The following is a 14,973-nucleotide window of genomic DNA, read 5'->3' as shown; positions in this document are numbered from 1 at the left end:
TGTATCTCCTGGGTCTTTTATTTGTGCTTTACTGCACATTTAAACACAGCCAAAACATAAATGCATCCAAAGAGTATGATTTTTTGTTTTTATTTAATGTTCTATGAAGAAATGTATTGTTTATATTTGGAAATGTTTCAGTTTCCACTGTTGGTTTTTATTRTGGTTCTGAGTACTKTTAAGAGGCAGAAGCCATTAAAAAGGCTCCGGGTCGAATTATCCGTTTGGTCAATTTGAACCCTATTTYGTGTTTTGCTTGYTGCAGCCTACTTTTGATTTTGTACTCACAAACAAACCATGTAGTCACTAAGGACGTTTCTGTTGAACTTTTACTGTGCTGGATGAACTGGGGAAAATATTTAGYCATAAAAACATTTCAATCTCACATATTGTTTATTTTTATTATAATTTTTTGTTGATCGTCACCCTTCTGCCTGCATAGGAAGAGAGAAARAAAGACAAAGAAAGAAGGAATCAAAGAAAAGAAGAAAGACATTTCTTTAAAGATGTCACACTTTGTTTTGTACCTTCAAACAATTTTGTAATCCATAATGATGATAATATGGTTTTGTGAGCTTCTGATTATTCTAGCAAACATGAACGGCAATGTGTGAGCATCACKCGACAGAGTTTGAAGTACRATCGATATGACATCAGCACTAAAACATAATCRAAACAGCTTTCAGAAGATGCTGACTGAAACGCCGCTCAGAATCAAAGAAGCCATATAAATATTTTTAAAAAGCCACATTACAGTTTTATAGTCATAAAACTCTAATCTCAGTYACCAACCAAAATCTGGGTTGATCTGAAAACGATTGGCAGGAAAAGCAGYCTATAAACCTGACTCGGTTTCAGCAGTTCTATCAGCAAAACCGTACCAAGCTTCCAGCTAGCTCCCGCTATTCTGAGAAAGTTGTGAAAGGATTCCTGAAATGTTTCACCAGAGTCAATTTGCTTACAAGGTAAATCTACTTAATGCTAAAAAATTTATATAAACTAACTTAACTTTCCAATTTTCCTCTCTTCCTGTAGAACCTGATAAAAAAAAACATTTGTGCATAAAACACTAAAACAACATCAGCTTGAATTGGGAAAAGGTCGACTGAATCAATATTTTTGTGCACATTACCAAAACTTTGGATTTTTCTTCCCTTCCCTGACATCAAAACTCAACAGACATTTAGTGTAATCCAGTTTAGTCTCAGATTCTTTTGACATGCTCTACTTTGGCGTGGAGTGCTGTAGTTATGCAAACAAGAAAAAGACTCRCMGTCACATGYGTTATCACTGTAAGAAGGTCAGCTTTGACCTCGAGTGGTAAATCATTTCTATAAATAATCATGTTCAGGTAATGAGCCAACAATAAACCAAGCAGTAAATCTGGTCATCTTTTCACTTAGATTCTCCATTCACACTGTTTTTGAAGTATTTTCTGCCAATTCTTGCTTTATAAATCTTGTTCTTCATGTTTCATGCTGCCAACTATAAGTTTGTGTGGAAATAAGCAGACGATAAAAGTAAAAAAATAAATAAATCACATTTGGGTTTTAAAAAAATACCTCCTAGAAAACTTGTTTTCAAAGTTTATTTGGGTTTTTATGTGTGCAGAGTTTTGAGCTCCGATTGAAGTGGGTTAAATATTACATCCCACAACTGAGATTATTACAGCTGGATTTATTGAGTTAAATCATAAATCATTTCTGTTTAAGGCAAATTTCAGAGAACCATAACACATCCAGGGATTCTAATCTTGACATAAACATCTTGAAGAACCCTCCACTATGCACAGTAAGGAAAAGTAAGTTATTAAAAAGACAACAATCCATCAACACCGCAATGTGTTAACATGTTTTGAAGTCCTTTGTTAGATATATATATTATATTGAAACCAGAGCAAACCCTGATGGGTCTTTGCTTTTTTGGCTCAGTGAAAGGTTCCYCCTGTAGGGTTCTCCTCCCTGTGAGCTCATGTGGACATCCTCTTCCCCACGGCTGAGGTAACTCTGAAGAATCAGCGCAGTTCGAGTTCATGAAGGTCAACAAGTGGGTGTGGAATGTAAGGTTTTTCCCATGTAGAGCAACGCAGCAACACAGAGGCTCAGTGGGAAAGCATGTGTTGGCCTTCAAGACAACCCACAGAAATTTAAAAAGCACGGCCGGCTCAAGTTAAAAGAAGTAGTTCAAAAAACATTTTCAGACTGGCAACAATAATAAGTCATCGCTGCAGCAAAACCCGAATTTGTTGTTGAACTATTTTAACACTACATTGTGAGTAATGTAGCTACTGCCTACATCACCCACAGTGAGCTTGGAGCTGGGTTTGACCTGAAGGAAGTTAATGGTGAAGAAGTCGGGATTTCAAAGAGGCGATGCCCATAAACTGTGTTAGCAGTACCTGTTACAAACAACATGTTTAAACCTTTATTTTCCATAAGCAAACACTGCTTATAGTTTGTTCAGGTTATAGCTGCAGGCGCTATGTAACAGTGACTTTAGACTCGTGTCGTGTGTCTTGTAAACTAAACATGCTGCGCCACAGTAAAATGTGGCGAGCTGCCACATTAATGTGAGGAGCCGCCATATTGAAACACGAAGTGGACCTTACAAGTCCTAAATGAGGGTGAAGGGGGGTTGTAAATGTTTTAATATTCAATAAAACAAAAAAGTCATAACTGGGGTAGTAGAAGTTTCTATTTGGTGGCAAAGTTGTTTGCCAATCACATCACAAGTAGAAGAAGTCAGATTTTCTCCCAGTTTCTAATTCAATTTGAGTTTGGAAACTTGAATTGAAGCGCAATAAACAATGTTATATGATAAAAACAAAGCAACCGTTCTTTGCAGAAAGGTTTTCTAGCCACAGGCTAATTTTCACTTCTTAGTTGGACCAGGGGGAAATTCGACTTCAGTGTGTTCCAGTTAATTTTTTTGACTAGGAGCTGGAGCGCAGCACAACATTCTGTTATTTCTGACTGATTTAGCAAAATGCCAGCTGGTAACAGTTTTATTTAATTTCAGAGCCAATTATTAAAATTTAGACGATTCATCTTTGTCTCCTTATGTGAAGTTGGCTAYTATATGAAAATCTGAAGCTCTAATATAAAGAAAACCCTAAGATTGTGAAATAAGTGGGATAAAACCCAAAAATAAACACAGCAGAAAGTACTTAGTGTATTATCTCTGCTGTCTTTTGTGGACAGCTTATTAGAGCTGGACTAGGAGGGTATAGTGCTAGATTTTACTATCAAAAAAGCTCAGATTTTCTGTTTGCTTATAAAAACAAGTGCTCTTTGTCCAAAGTAAAGCTGTATCGCTCCCACAGGATTGTCAAACAAACCTTACCAGACAGCCGTAAGGAAGAAAATGCACTTTCTTATCAAATCCCAGAGTTTTGTCATGTCTCCATCCTCTTTCTTTCAGAAACCATTCACACACAGTGGTTCTCTCTCTGCAGTATAACCACAACATCCMTTTATTAAGTGTTAAAGCTAAATTCAAAATAGTTTCAATTCAGTTTACTAGATTTTTTCAGGCATACTTGAGAAATTCTTCAATCTCCCATTCAAACAGAGCTAAACGCCTGGGTGGACCTAGCACCGCCTTTGAGGYGCAGCTCCTCCTAACAACTGCCTCACAGAGTGGCCCTCCTCCATTCTGCTCCTCCAGACTAGCCAGCAGCAATTAGCAAACTCCTGATGKAACTGCAAATCTGCTGAGCTCATTKTACGAGCTYCTTTTCAGTGCAGCAGTGGTAAAAAAAAAAAAAAAAAYCTCTAACAGATGTTGTGACGACGTCCTGAAGGTGGAATTTCAAAGAGTGGTTTTTAAAGAGGCAGAGGCACAATTTCAAGGAATTAAATTACAAAGTAACATTTCTTTTAAGTCATATTTGACATGTATAGCATTTTTCTAATAACTGAAGGAAACTCGATTGTGCTATAAATGATTCTATGTGCCTGGAAAACACATTACACTGGCCCTTTAAAACAGTTCTAACAGGCATTGCTTTTTCTTTTCTTTCTTTTTTTAATCTCTGCTCAGAAATAGAAACYTGCAGGAATGGGAAACTAGGTGAGTGGAGGAAATATGTGCCCACACACACGTATGGAGGAGAATCCCCACTGAGGCCGAGCCATGGATGTTAAGAGAGATCTCCCCCTGTGAAGCTCCGTGTTTCCCGTGTTTCCTCTCACAGCAGAGCGGATCCACCACAACACTGCCACAAYGCATCAGCCACGGAGGCCTTGACGGCTYTCACAGCACGGCCCTGTTGCTTTAGCAGCTGCCTGCCTAGGTCTCGGTAATGTGGACACAACACAAAACCCTCAGCGGAATAATATACAGGAAGAATGAGGACCTGCATTGATGTATKGTCCRCGCTGGCGTTTAGGAGAATGGGCAGAAACAACAGCGAGAGGTCAGGGAGAAAGTTTTCATAATAGGCCTATCTGCCGCAGCTGGAGCAGAAACGGCCCAGAGGTCCTGAGCCGTCGGCCCCGGAGAGAACATTATCCTCCTGACCTCATTGCCAGGTGGCTGGGAATGTGTGGCGTCGTCTTCCTGCGRTATGCCATGCGGCCTGTCAACGGGGCTAAAGTATTCTTGGATGTCACCTGCTGCTCTTTAGGAGTGAGAGTAACGCCGAGGAGGAGYGTTAAGTGGCCGTCAGTGAGGAAGAGGAATGGGACGACGAGATAAAGAGACACGCTTCCTGCTCACCCTAACCCACACACCRGCCTCAGTCAGGGTGGAACCGTGGCATTTGGTGGCCATGRAAGAGGAATCCCCCACAGCTGGAAACCAATGACTGGATTGCAGATTTTATTTTCTCCCTTTTTTTTGTTTTTAAATCTCTACTGTGGATCAGAATACTGTCTTTAATAAAGTTTGAATTAAATTAGTTAACCATCTTAGTTGTACATTTCACAAGAYTGGAGTACAATATTTTTTTAAAACTACACAGTATTTATGTTGAAATGTTGCCCTGTCTGTACAGTATGTTTTTTTAATTCTGTTATTTATGTATTTTTTTAATACTCTATGTTTATGTGAGACACTGTGCTGCTGTTGCACAGAAATTTACCCATGTTGGGACAATAAAGGATGTTTCTCTTCTATTCAACTTCAATCCAGCTGAGTCAGGAGTTTCAAAGTGCAAAGACAAAATTTGACTCAGAAATTGACAGCAGTTATTTCAATCGAGGAGACAGTGATTCTTGAGAATAGGGACAAAACAGGTCATATGGATAAAGCACAAAATTTGAATAAAATATACACAAAATGTAATTTTTTCAAATATCTGACTAAACTAACCCATGTGAGCACAACAATGTATATTTTCCAGGTATTTCCTGAATATTTTTTTATTTTAAACATTGTAGTCGGTGGATGATGCCTGTAAAAGCCATTGTCCAGGAGCAGAACTCAATACATTATAATAGTTTAAAACAATTAAAGAAATACTAAAATTATATATTATGACAATTAAGTATAAGTAGTCATATAAATAATTATAAAAGTATCAATAAATTGAATTAAAAATAATTTTTATATATTTTCTAACTCCATTGAAATTTGTCCCTAGTTTTTGTCAACACCGTCAGAAATTAAAGAATGTAAAAAAAATCAGGCATTATTGGGGGCACCAGAACTTCTGAGGACCCCATGACCACTTCCTTTCTGTCCCTTTGCTAAGAGGGCTAGTTAGCTCTGGYTAGCTTAGTTTTTTCTTTTTATTCCTAAGTTGTTTGTCACAACCATGATGTGTCAACACCATAATTGACAATTTACACAACTTTGATGAAATTTTGCGAAATAAAAGCTTAATTTTTGTATATTGTAAAGATTTCATAGACCTGATGAGCTACAATATGGCCTCCTTCAGAATAACATCATATAAATTGAGTTAGTTTGGCATTTCGTCAACTCCGTCAGATGTCAACTCCATCAGAGTTTTGTGACTTTCAGTGAAATTGTTGTCAAATCTCACTTAAATGTGCAATTAATTCATTTTAATGTATTTTACATAAATTGCAATATTTCACATGTATCAAGTTTTTCATTTTACTCACTAGTTTGTCACCACCTTCAGTTCTGTGTCAACTCCGTCAGATGGACTTTTTGTTGTTTTTTGTTTTAAATAATATTTATTTTGTTTCTTGAGAAGCATTTGTCTGTAAAATGAGTAAAAATATCACTAATAGGGTCATTAAAAATAATTTTTAATTTATTTTTGTCAGATGGTGATGACAATGTTATAGGTCAAGTCGATTGAAAATGTAATTTTAAAAAAAAATGTTGCAACTGGGAGCCTGTACATTAGCATCTTTACATTTCCAAAACATTATTTGTCATATTTGCATACATAAGGAATAACAAAATGACAAGAAATAACAAAATAACAAGAAATAACAAAAAAAAAATAATGGGAAAATTAAAACCCATTTTGTCCCTATTCTCAAGAATCACTGGGAAAAATGTACAAAGAAATGGATGGTCAGTGAGAAGGACAAACAGACGGACAGGAACAAGGTGTGAAATCCTTTTAGCTACTTTCCAAACCTCAATTATGTTGTAAATCCATTTTTTAATGCAACTGTTGCTGTGAAACGGATCATGTCAGAGAAGTGAGATTTTTAACTACACTTCCATCCACTTCTCCTTTGAGCTCCAAAACCGCTGCAGAGTTGCTGACATCAATGATTCAGTCTAGCTTTCAAGACCAGAAGGACCAATCATATGTGGAAAAAGTGAGATTTTTTTACTTGGTCCCAGTGACTTTGAATGTGCAACTGTCAGCTTCAGATGAATAGATCATTTTCTTTTTCTTTGTTTCTCTCTGTGTGAATTGTTCCCACTGCGCATAATAATGCACATTAGGGTTTATCTGGTGCTTAAACTATTAGAATMTGTAGTTTTTAAATGGATCTAAAATATCTGCAGATTTTAGCAGCCATGAAAAATTTTCTAAACTACTGACAGAATGGATGGACGGATGGATTAAAGATCAATAAATCAAATTCAGACTCCTCCAGGCTGCAAGAATCCTGCACTGAGAGCACAAAGTGTGCCATGAGCAGCACACAAGCGCTGCGTTGATGACAGCAGACAGCTGAGTGACACAGATGACACATAGTTCAGACTTCACAGACCGACCGGGGGCAAAAGGAGCGCATTTACAAGTACATCCCAGTGGGAAGGTCAGTAGTGGGAAGGTGTGCCGTGTCAGGCGGCAGCAGGAGCAGGAGGCTTCTGGAAAACCGGAAACATGAAAGTCTTGGTTTCCACAAGTTGAATTACAGCAGAGAAGCAAACAAACAAACAAACAAACAAAAAGAGATAATAATACAATGACAATTAACCAATTTTACTTAAATCCTTCATGACTCTTCAGGAAAAAAAAAGTTTTCTCTTAGCTACAGTACACACGCACTTGTGTTCAAAATAACAATGCCTTGTTCAAAACCACATAATAGCTTTAAATTGCAAACACGTTGAAGAAAAATGTATCAAATTTGTTATTGCTCCACATAAATTGAAGMATCTGATATTTAAGGTTCTTCAAAACWYGGCTGTCTGCATTTTACTTTCCAACTAAAGAAAATATTGAAAAGAAGGAAAAATKCTTAAAGAGGAAGCATTATGTAAAATCAACTCTTTTTTGAGCTTTACATCATGTCCTGTTATTATTCCCTCGTCAAAAACAAATCTGAAGCGATGCTTTGATTCTTTAATGCATGTTTGAGAAATCCTTGAATCTCCYGTGGCAACCGCTCAGCTGAGCAAAATGCCTAGGTGGATCTAGCTCCGCCTTCGAGACTCAGATGAATGGCTGGAATAGCATTTTACATAAATCTGATGGTTGAATAACCTGAATAACAGAATACAAAAACAATAAATACCATTGTTGTTGAATTCATGTGTCCATTTACTCAATAATTTAACAGCAAAAAACATTTTTTTAACCTAAAAGTTTGTTTTGTTCATATATGGAGATTAATTGCTGTTARTTCATTTCAATWAACTGTATTAAAAAGTAATTGCAGTAATTGAGGTGTCTGAGTTTGTCAGAAAGAGAAAAGGTTAAAATCATGATAAAATGCTAGTCAGCAGCTAACCAACCATGGAAGATCAGCTCCTAGCTATACTAGCTGATCTAGCACAACTACTAGTSCATCAATTATTAGAAACATAGTTTCCACCAATAATATAAACAGTTGGATTTCTAATATTCAAAACACAACCACATCAAACAAGTTGTTTTTTTTTTACCTCTCCACACGCTTGTGTTTYATTGTACTTATCATTTCTGTTGCATGTTTCAAACAGCTCTGTAGTTCCTTTGGTTTACATCACATTTCCTTTCATATGTGGAAAAAGTTAGATTTTTTTACCTGGTCCCAGTGACTTTRAATGTGCAACTGTCAGCTTCAGATGAATAGATCATTTTCTATGATCTATTTGTGAAAACTTTTATTCGGGAGAAGTTCCGTGTTTCGGGAAGGTTTAATAAATACCGAGCCATTGTTTGCTCGCTTGGGAAGAGGACACGGCTGAGCCCAGGGACGACAGGGTTCCCAGATTTCTGGGCTTGAAAACTGACATGTGGTTCTCATTGCTGCAGTTCAGTGAGTAATGGCTGCGCGCTGGAGCCTCGATGGGCCTCGACCTCGCACGTGAGCCCATCAAAACCACATGTTCCAGTACGATTGTGTCTGTGGGATCGTAAAAATCGGAGCCTGGGCCCAAACAGCCTATTCAGACCCCTCTTTGGATGTTTTAAACTTTTTTTTTTTCTTCACCCTTTTGGCTGATGCAACGTAGCATCCACATGGAGAGTATTTTCCCTGACTTAGTAGTTTGGGATCAGATTTACGGTGGAGAACTGTTGCTGAGATGATTTCTTTTTTTATTTAAGGAGTGGAGTTTTATTTTTCTATAAATGATCCACAATTTGATCCATTGGCAGAGAAGAAGGGCAGTTATTAGAAATTATTTACGATCAAAACCAGATGACAGGGGTTTTTGTTTTTTCAATTTCTAAAATAAAAAAGAAAGAAAAAAACACTCACTGAGTTGGTTTTGGCTTTAATGGATGTAGAAAGTTTGTGTTACTTTAATGCAGCTCTGCATTGTTTCTGCTGCTACAGATTATTCTGTCAGCATCTGGATCACATTTCTAAAAGTGCATTCCTTTGACTTATGAATCTATAAGAGAACCGTCTTCAGACCAGAGACAGAAAAATGCAAATCTGCTGCTTCTCTCAAAGACTTAGTCAGAAAAAACAAGTCGACCAGTTGGATCTTTTGGTGCTCTGAGAAAGGTTTTCTTCTCTTTATGTCTTTTATCTTTGTAAAATGATTTTATCTCTAGAAAATGACAAAATGTATGTTAATAAGTTCATGGTCAACAAAYAAAGGRCATTTAAATTAAAAAAAGGRATTTTTTCCCCCSSCYKSCYKRWTKKKKKKKKKGGRWYMRRAWKRMYYMMMMMRSCMMMMMAAMCMMYKSYKGSMWKKTTTWRGRWTTTTTTTTTCTCCACTCATTGCTGCATTTCTGATGCAACGTACAACTGTAAATGTTCAAAATGAGACGGGGGTAACGCAGCAGCCAACAGGCAGCGCTACTTTCTGCATTAAATAAGTGAATCCTAAAAGCCCAAAATTATTCATACCCTTAACAGATTTAAATTAGAAAACTATTTTCAGAACGCAAAGAAGTTTGTTTTCTGAATTTTAAAAGACAATATATATAAATAAATTTGTAAAAATTTCTTTTGATCTCATARCCATAACRTGTTTTTCAATGTCCTGTTTTACTTTGGCCTTCCACATATTCTCTATATAGTTTATTATTACTTCAAGTAAAAAAGAAACATGCTGGTAAAACTGAAATCAATCTAACTCCAACGGGGCTGTGAATACTTTTGGACTTAACTGAAAGCTTGCGTCTGTTCACCTCTGTAAAGTATCATTTTTGTTTCACTTATGACAAACATTGACATCATACGGTTTTGCATATTCAAAGATGCAAATAACTTTTATTTTTAAAAAAACGTTAGTTTTTAAAGATTTATTAAAGCTATCATTATGTCCTTACAGTATAATATGAGAGACAATCTGTGAAAAAAATTCAGCTCCTCTGCCTGTGGTCCTACTGCCATCTGAAGAAAAACACCTCTCTGTCAGAAACAACCAATCAGAGGCAGGGGGTGGGTCTTAGAGCAGTCAATCAGGGTTGTATTACTTTCTATGATAAAAGTGAACATGAACAGCTGACTGGATCCAGTAGGAGAAATAAGTTTTGTTTTGTTTGTTTTTTTTTATTTTTATGTATTAATCTACTTCTGTAAGGACACTCAGTGGGGACCCGGAAATTCAACCACACACAGGAGTATACGAAGGAAAAAAAACAAGTTTAATTTATTTTCAGATACTGGTTGCTGCTAAGGAAGAGGTCATCAAACACAGCACTGAGGAGAGAGGGGAGAAGGCTGATGATGCACAGATAAAGGAGGGGAATCTTAGAAATGATCAGCTTAACTGAGAGCAGTAGACGGGTGGAGCAGGGGAACTGAGGATCTGATGACAGGGAGGTGCAGGAAACCAGAACAGAAGGGATCCGTGAAGGGTTTGGCAGGACAGAAAGGGGTCGTAGAAACACTGAAGGCTTGGAAGGAAACGCTGGATCTCTACTGGCTCATGGCTGTCGATAATCTGGCAAGGAGGCAGAGGCTGAGAGGTGTTTAAGTAGGGTGGGGCCCAGGTGGAACAGGTAAGCAATCAGGCGTGGCAGGTGAGCTGAATGGACAGGACATGAATCATAACAACTTCATAAAGTCTAAGTTTTCCCTAAAGATGATTTAATGGATGGTTACAAATCGGTAACCATTTTGAAGATATTTACATCTCATCCGTTTATTATTGTAAATGTGCAAGGATTGAGTGGCGGCCATCTGCAGCTGTCATTGATCACAACCCACTCAGCTCCTCCAGACTAGCGGCAGCAAAAATTAGCCAACACCTTTTGGAACTGGAGTCTGCTGAGTTCATCACAGAAACCACACCTCAGTGCAATGCTACTAAGAATGGTAGAAGCTTCTTAAAGAGACAGAGGCCAATTTCAAGATGTCAAATTGCAAAGTCAGGCACAGGAACAACTACAACAAAAAAAGAACTTTCAGTCAAACTATTTTGAGGAGTTCTCCATTCATCCATTGTTTACACCTGCTGATCCTGGCGGGCTGGACAAAGTTTTCTCTTTTTAAGTTTTACCATTTGGATTCTGTTTGTTACCTTTTCTGATTTTCACCCTCTCAGCCACATCAATCTGTTTTCAGCCAGAGCGGCTCGGTTCACTCGATCAGATCCACCTCTCTGCACCAGCTGATCCTCTCTGCTGTCTGCTGCTCACAGCTGCAGATTTACCTCAATAAAAGCTCCCGCAGAAGCTAACTGCAGATCTGAATGACTGATTAGATCAAATAAACTACTTTTCCAATCAATGACTTGCTTCAGATAAACTGGTGTCTTAGAGTCCATTCTGAGGGTCTCCAGGCAGAGAACCAGAACCAGCAGCAGCAGCGTGGTGGAGCAGCCAAGCCTTATCTCCTGCAGCCAGGATGCTGATTGCAGGCAGACTGTAGAGGCATGCTCATACATCACGCTCTGTGTCAGAGACATCATGGTGGTACATCGGCCTCAGCAGCTCCGCACATGTGCTCAGGGTCAGTATTAATGCTGCCCGCTGTAGCAGGGATGCATAGGGGCCAGATTCGCACCACAGCATTGTTTGATGTAAACTGCTTCCTTGGTCACAACAGGTTATGATAGCAAAACTATGTATTACATAAGAATCTGCTTTTTTCAGTCTGCGGGGTTGTTGTTGCTTCAAATGAGGCCTTTAAAGGAGAATATTATGTGTTTACCAGGCACATAGTGACACTTTATAGCACAATCAAGTAACTATGTTACCTTCAGTTGTTGTATACCAAATAAGACCAAATAAATTTTATATCCTAATTTAAAACCTTGAAATTGGGCCTCTGTCTCTTTAAAAACTCCTGCTCTTTCTGAAACTCCGCCTTCAGGAAGTCATCACAACATCGTTCCTTGATTAATTTAACACCTGCTTAGCTCCTATAATGAGCTCAGCAAGTACTGTTCCAAAAGGTGTTTGCTAATTGCTGCTGGCTAGTCTGAAGGAGCTGGGAATGGGAGTCGTGGGGAAGGGCTGCTCTTTGARGAAGAAGCTCAGAAACTGCAACTCAGAGGAAAAGCTTTGTCCTTGAAGGCGGCGCGTGGTCCAACCAGACGTTTTGCACTGCTGAATGGTTGCCACAGGAGATGAAAGGATTTCTCAAACATACATGAAAGAACCAAAGCAAAACTCCAAGTTGCTTTGGTTTTACATGATACCGCCGGCCCTCTAACAGGCCAGTTTTGTGACTTATTTTGTACCAGTGGAATTAATACTGATTTGTTCTGGATGATATCTTCATCCCTCAGACATTAGACTAGAAAAACTTCTAAACAAAACAGAAATCTGGAATGGAAAGAAAGAAAGAAAAATCAGTTTTTGTGATGTGATCACTGGGGATGATCTCAGCAGTTACTGATGGAGGTAAAAGGTCGGAGTAGCACTTTCATTGAGCGGAAAAGACTCAAAGTTAGCCGATACCAGTGAGCTGCTTATCAGAGGAAGCAATTTAACTTTTTATGATGTTCATTGCAACTGCAAGTGATCGAGAGAGAGCAGGACTTTCTGAAGGTAACATGAAGTCTTATGAACAGAGTTCAGATATTTTACATGAACTATATTTACTTGCCTCCTGGAAACAAACACAAATAATGAAGTTGAATGGAAAACAACATTTCATTCCTGATAGTAATTACTGCAAATTTTTTTTAAAGTTTACAAATCTTTCATAAAATAAACTTAACAGCAAAAAGTTTTGGGCCAATGCTGTTCTGACTGTCTCTTGCAAACAGGAGTTTTTTTTAATGTAAAATAGATCAGAAAATGCATCTCCACCTGTTGGTGATGGAGCACAGGTGGGACCACCCAGAGGATTACTGTAAGATATTTTAGGGAAAAAAAACTCTTTTATAGTTTGTAAGTGATTCTTCCTCTTCCACGCCTCACTGAAGGCGTTTTAATAACACGTCACGTTGTTACTGCATGCTTTGCACGTTATATCCATTCTAATCTAATGTACAGCGAAGACATGAAACTCCATACTTATTATCCCATAATCCTCACCATATGGTGCGCTGTATTAAAGGTTTAGACAAACTGTACATGCAATAACCTTTATTATGTATTGTGAGCCGTGTTCGTGTCTGTTGAAGTGTTCGTTGCTCTGATAACTTTGCAGTTTGTTTAAAAAAATACACAAATAAATCATTTTGTGTAAGAAAATTAAATAATTACAAATTTCTTCTGTTTTAAAATGTAGAAGTAAGAACGACTCAGGAATAAATGATCGTATCGTTGTATTATATCTGTGTTATAAAACGCAGTGGGAAAGATAATCAGAACTTCAGCTAGAACTGGAATGATTAAAAGGATTAATCGATTTGGTAATTGATTAATAATAACCAAAAGTAAATCAATTCTTCAATAGACGAAGTACTGTTTGATACCATCTAGTTTCCTCAGACTTTGCTTTTTCATAAGTTTTTACAATAAAAAAGTGCCTACAATGCGTACATTTTTGTAAAAAAAATAAAAATAATAAAAACTATCAAACAAAACCAACTTGATTTGCAATGTAAGAAATAATTGAAAATTCCTTTTTAAGTAAGTAAATAACAGAGTGATTGCATTATTGCTTCATACACCTACATTTTATTTAATGCAAGGATCTCCTTAGAGTGGTAAAACTGCAATTAAGGAAGAAAAACACTCAAAAGTTCAACCAGTTAAGAAAACAAACCTCCAGTCACCACATGCCCCTACAATCGGCTCTAGAAGTCTTTTTTCCTGCTTGAGAGTTTTCTAACAACCTGGCCATGTGCTGAAGCAATTGAGCGCCTTTCGAGCAATTCCCTCCTTCCTCCACTACAAAAGCTGCAATCCATCATCCACTTCCTGTTTGTGCAGCGGCTCGTTTTACACCCTTTCCTGTATGATCCAGAGGACTTCCTTCTGGCCCCTCAGAGCTCACCGACTCCTTCAGCTCTCTGCTTATCTCCGCAGCACACCGTGACACAAACATGGACTCCAGAGTCTCTGGTTCACACAATCATTTAGTGAACAATCAGGCTGCGGCCCGGACCAGATAGGGAAGAGCTGGAAATTCAGAGTTTAAATTGTCTGACTGACTGTCATAATGGCTGGTTGAGAGTTTTATGGTTAAACTGGGATTTCCAGACGGTTTCGGTGTTTGTAGACCCCCTACGGTGGAGGGGAACAAGACAATTAAGGTGACAAGCTGAATTTCCATTGACCATATAATTGCACAAATTGGAATTACATAAATTTGCCAATTTCAAACAAATTCTTGTTTTTCTATAAAATGTTTTCGACTGTATCAAAATTATGCTGCGTTCAGACTGAATGTAAATCAATGCCTTAAGTTGGGTACTTGTGTAATTTGAAGCCAGGTGCTTAACATCAAGCTTCAAAATCGCTCTAGACCTGCTGCGTCTGAGCAAAGAGTGGAATGATGCAAATTGGGAGGAGCCTAAACTTTTAATTTTCCTCTTCCCGTCTCTTTGGACAATGGCAGATGAAATATTGAGAAAGTGTCTCGGCTTTATTTACTGAGCGGAGAGAATGTTGCCACTGGTCGCCTCCACACCATGTTTAACTTCACCAAATAATTCAGGGGTGTTGTGAGTTTGGTGAGTTTCAAAACCTAACTGCACGCTGACTTGGGTTAGCGTCAAACTGAGGTCATCAAAATGAGACTAGAGTCTCATTTTGACGACCTCAGTTTGATGATCTGCTGACCCACATTGGTACCAACA

The sequence above is a fragment of the Poecilia reticulata genome, linkage group LG13 (genome assembly GCF_000633615.1).
Source record: "Poecilia reticulata strain Guanapo linkage group LG13, Guppy_female_1.0+MT, whole genome shotgun sequence".
In the NCBI taxonomy this organism is placed as follows: Eukaryota; Metazoa; Chordata; class Actinopteri; order Cyprinodontiformes; family Poeciliidae; genus Poecilia; species Poecilia reticulata.
This window is presented reverse-complemented; position numbering follows the sequence as displayed.